Below are 5,433 nucleotides of genomic sequence, written 5' to 3'. Positions count from 1 at the left end.
AGCATTCCGTAGCGCGAAAGACTAAATAGACAAGTCAGATTTTTAGCTTCGTCGAGAGGCATTTAGTCAATGAGATGCAAGATCGCGTTCCATATCGAAACAGATCGTGGGACGCGCCATATGGGATTTAATCATTTCCAGTTGAAGCCCATATTTCACATTATAATTTACGTCGTATGCCGTTACAAAGCACCAACACATTTAGATCTCTCGAAAACGCGTCGTTATTGGAACAAGTTGTTTTTATAAAACGACAGGAAACGTAACCTTGGTGATTATGGAAATTTCGTATTTGTTGTTTTCGTATTATTGGTTCAAATGATTCTCAGCACCATGGGACTTAACATCTGAGGTCATTAGTCCCCTAGAACTTAGAACTACTTAAACCTAACTAACCTAAGGACATCACACACATCCATGCCCGAGGCAGGATTCGAACCTGCGACCGTAGCAGCAGAGCGTTTCCGACTGAAGCACCTAGAACCGCTCGTCCACACCGGCCGGCTACGTATTATAGCTTGCGAGTTACGAAAGTATGCCATCTGTCAGTTAATGATGTATCCGCGTTTAAAGGCTTCAGGAGACTGTAGACCAGTGAATGTAGACCAACGAATTACAAGATTGCTTTCTACGTTATTGCCAGATTTGATAGCAATTCAGTATTTAATTTTTCACTAAAAAAAACCTTCCAGATTGTGGGAAACACACAGGGGTTGCAGAGAAAACACGACCCACTACCATGTCTAATACGCTGTAGGAAACCCGATGACGTTCAAAGCAGCTTCCAGCCGTCTCGGAATTGATAAATACGGTTACTGTACAGTTTTCAAGGGAATCCGGTGAGTGGCCAGAGAAGTTTCGGAAATTCTTCTTCATCCTCACAAAACTTGTCCTGGACGATGCGAGTTTTCTGATCAGGTATCCTGACGTTTTGGAACACAGCATCAGCATTGGGGAATCAACATTGTACCATGTGATTGATCTGATCAGCTAAAATGCTCAGTAATCCTTGGCAGTAATCACACCCTGCAGAGTAATCGTGGGGCCCACCACAATACGGCTGCCGAAACCATCACCTAACTGCTCGCCATGTTTCACGCTTGGGACACAAACTCGGCCAGAAGTTGGAAACAGTGTGAAACAAGTCTCACACGACCAAATTACGTTTTCAATAGTGCAGGTCCTGCCAACGGCCTTGCTGCAGTGCTAACACCGGTTCCCGTCAGATCACCGAAGTTAAGCGCTGTCGGGCTGGGCTAGTACTTGGATGGGTGACTATTCGGTCTGCCGAGCGCTGTTGGCAAGTGGGGTGTACTCAGCCCTTATGAGGCAGACTGAGAAGCTACTTCATTGAGAAGTAGCGGCTCCGGACACGGAAACTGACATACGAACGGTAGAGCGGTGTGCTGACCACATGCCCCTCCATATCCGCATCCGGTGATGATGCCTATGAGCTGAGGATGGCACGGCGGCCAGTCAGTACCGTTGGGCCTTCATGGCCTGTTGGGGGTGGAGTTTAGTTTAGTTATAGTGCAGGCTGTATGGCTTCAGCACCACGCCGGCCGCGGTGGTCTAGCGGTTCTAGGCGCTCAGTCCGGAACCGCGCGACTGCTACGGTCGCAGGTTCGAATCCTGCCTCGGGCATGGATGTGTGTGATGTCCTTAGGTTAGTCAGGTTTAACTAGTTCTAAGTTCTAGGGGACTAATGACCTCAGAAGTTGAGTCCCATAGTGCTCAAAGCCATTTGAACCTTTTTTTTTTTCAGCACCATGTTTTTCTGTTGCGGGCCATTTTATCACAGATGAGTGGTTGTGGAGTCCTAGTTCGGTCTGCAGTTCCCTGCTTATGCAACTCCCTCCGCATTGTTTTGGTGCTGACAGGGTTCACGAATGCGACATTCAGTTCAGCAGCTACTTTTGCAGCTGCCGTCCACTTATTTTTCGACAACAGTCCTCTTCGACGACCGTCTGTCACGATCACTCGACACTCACTTCCGTCCGCATTGTGACTTAGCGAATTATGTTTTTTCCCAGTATGCGGCCTAAATCTTCGATAGGGTGCCTCTTGAAACACCAAACACATCGGCTCCCTCCGCTACAGAAGCAAACACCATAAGCGCACCAACTATTTGTCAGCTTAGTTCCGACATTATGCAGGCACAACTAACAGAATTCCACAACTGATACTTGCAACGTATTGAGGACATGACACAGATGGCGTTGGTGGTCAGATACAACACTGCAACCTCCTAGCTTGACTAGCATCTGCATTTATGTTCTAGCATGCATGTCTCGCGACCTTTCAATATTTTTATCCACCCCTGTAATTCCTTTATAAATGTTGTGTATGACTCTGTCTTCAAACTGCGCAAACACATCCAGGAAGTACAGAAAATATGTAGAAGAGAGGTTGCACTACTTGCAAAAGGATATTTTACACTTCCTTGTTTAAATACATGATATGTATTCGCAGTTGCAAATATGGACAACCATCAGCAGTGTAATGGTATGACGACAATGAAAATTTGCGCCGAACCGGAGTTCGAATCCGGATTTCTCGCTTATCGTGAGCGGGGGCCTTACCATTTGGTTATCCGAGCACGACACTTCCTTATGTCGTCAACCATATGTCTACAACCTATACTCGTACATTCATTATGTATATTCCCGTACAGGGGAAACATTTTACTTGAAAGTCTCTTGCCCGGTGTCGGCGGATAAATATGATATTGCAGTGCCTGTGTTATTCCAAATTGTGATGCAAAAGTTCCTTCGGACATGCATGCATGGCACTGAGGCGGTGACAGTTATGACATGAAATGCATTCGCAGTTGCGAATATGGGCAACCATCAGCTGTATAATGGAATGACGACAATGAAAATTTGTACCGGACCAGGACTCGAGCCCGGATTCCCTGCTTATTGCGAGTGGTTGCCTTACCATTTGGCTACTCGAGCACGACTCACAGCCACATCCAAACTTCCAAATGTCGTCAGCAATATGCATTCATGTCCGAAGGCACTTTGCATCCTAATTTCCTATAAGACAGGCACTGCAATATCGTATAGTCTCCTTGTTTAAACTGTTCTGTTTTTCACGTAAAAATCTCCTACTGGACACTGGCAGTTATCTTATAAGAATGACCTTAGGGTTTCACTAAAAAGCGAGGTTGATGAAACAATTTTTAACTTGTATCGAAAACAATTAAAAACTCCTGTAGCACTATTTGTGCCGACGGTCTTGCCGCAGTGGTAACACCGGTTACCGTCAGATCACCGAAGTTAAGTGCTGTCGGGCTGGGCTAGCACTTGGATGGGCGACCATCCGGTCTGCCGAGCGCTGTTGGCAAGCGGGTTGCACTCAGCCCTTGAGAGGCAAACTGAGGAGCTACTTGATTGAGAATTAGCGGCTCCGGTCTCGTAAACTGACATACGCCCGGGAGAGCGGTGTGCTGACCACATGCCCCTCCATATCCGCATCCAATGATGCCTGTGGACTGAGGATGAATCGGCGGCCGGTCGGTACCGTTGGGCCTTACAAGGCCTTTTCGGACGGAGTAGGACTATTTGTAGTGGATGTTCTAAAATCTGATGTCCTTATTGACTGAAGTAGAACTTTGCTTTGTGCTTTATATCATGTTCATGTAAATTCAAGTTTTTATATATGTATATTGTCCGCCTCCGCACTGATTGTGAGTGATCAGCGTAGATGGCTGTCATACGGTGGCCCCGCATTGCATTCCCGGTACTGCTAGAGTTTTATCTTTGGTGGAAGGACTGGTGCGTCCTCGTGATGCGAACTGAGAAGCTACTTGAATGACGAGTAGCGGTTCGACGGTATGGAAAGTTGGCAAAACGGCTGGGAGATCGGTGTGCTCACCACATGCCCCACCAAACCACATCAACACGACGCTGCAATGCCTTCGAGGCCTGAATGAGGAACTCGTTTTTCTTTATATACACTACAGAGAGAACAGGATGGGTAAAATATGGACAAGGGAGGAAATGTGCGTTTTAACAGAGCAAACATAGCAGTTTTATGAGCTTGCATTTTCGTAAACGACGTATGTCATTTTCGAGAGAGATATGCCGACGACTGCCACTGGAGAGAACTGAGGCCGCAAATTATGACGAGGAGCACGTTCCGTGTGATGCACCAACTCGTTTCTAGTACCAGCTCGCGTGCAGCAACCACGGTGGAAACTATATATGGCGCGCTTAACGAGGAGAAAAACGTCCGGTGTGAGGGCGGCTTAGTCGGTCGGAGTGGCCGAGCGGTTTTAGGCACTACAGTCTGGCACCGCGCGACCGCTACGGTCGCAGGTTCGAATCCTGCCTCGGCCATGGATGTTTGTGATGTCCTTAGGTTAGTTATATTTAAGTAGTTCTAAGTTCTAGGGGACTGATGACCTTAGAAGTTAAGTCTCTTAGCGCTCAGATCCATTTGAACCATTTTTTGAGGGCGGTTTACGCGGCGCGCGAGATATATTACACAATGTAGTGCTCCGCAGAAGTACGTGGTATCTTTTATTGGCGGACCCGGATCAATTCTCTACAGTGCTGCTCTGTTACATCGGTCTAAATAAGAGCCCTGTAGCTATCTAATTACTGTCGGGAAGATTCCGAGATACGACCGCCGGAATGGTATATATACGCCGCTAACAGTTCTATACACCACTTCCATGTGGCTCCTAGCGATCGCCAGTTAGAATCTCGGCAACAGCAGAGAAAGAGTAACGTTCCAAGTTATTTGTTCAAGAGAAACGGAAGCACTACTACTTTCAGCAGAAACAAATTAAGTTTATTGGTTCTAACTAAATCTCGTCAAATCCAACTCTTTTATGAAGTACCGTATCCAGGTAGCTAACGGGTGCGCCGTCTGCTATAAGGCCTTTTCTTGCCGCACACGACCACGTTCACTAAACAGCAACACTCGTCGAGAAAAACCGGAAAATGACCAAACGGAATACCGCGCATTGGAACGCATTTTCGGTTCTTGTAGTGTGTCTGTATTTGGAAATCAACTTGTTCAATATCGAAAAATCATTTATTCCGGCCTTCCAAAATGATAATCACGTTAAACCTTTAAGTCCCACCGACATGCAAAAAAAAATTAAAATTTTTTCACATAATTAACCTTTATTGGCATACTAAGCAACGAATACATGAAGAAATTGGAAAAAAAATACATTCAATTGTTTTAAGGTAGTTGTTTCAAACTGGAATATAATTTCAAACTTCTTCACAGAATTAATCTTTAATTTCACAGCAAGCAAAGAATATAAGAATAAACTGGCAAAAAGTAAAGAATCAGTTGTTTGAAGGCAGTAGTTTCACTTTGGAACCATTACCACATATATTTTTCAACCACCCATGGTATCATATGACGCATTTGAAAGCAAATTCGCATTATTCCTGGACATCTCACATTTCT

General features: G+C 45.6%; 2 pseudogenes; both read left to right on the top strand.

The window, feature by feature from the left end:
* The first annotated feature begins 1,185 nt into the window (after nt 1-1,185).
* LOC126254040 (5S ribosomal RNA) lies at nt 1,186-1,303 on the top strand (annotated as a pseudogene).
* A 1,927-nt stretch (nt 1,304-3,230) lies between these two features.
* On the top strand, nt 3,231-3,348 carry LOC126253906 (5S ribosomal RNA; annotated as a pseudogene).
* The last annotated feature ends 2,085 nt before the right edge of the window (nt 3,349-5,433 follow it).

The sequence above is a fragment of the Schistocerca nitens genome, chromosome 4 (genome assembly GCF_023898315.1).
Source record: "Schistocerca nitens isolate TAMUIC-IGC-003100 chromosome 4, iqSchNite1.1, whole genome shotgun sequence".
NCBI classification, from domain to species: Eukaryota; Metazoa; Arthropoda; class Insecta; order Orthoptera; family Acrididae; genus Schistocerca; species Schistocerca nitens.
Note: the sequence above shows the minus strand (reverse complement) of the source record. Positions and strands in the feature narration are given on the sequence as shown.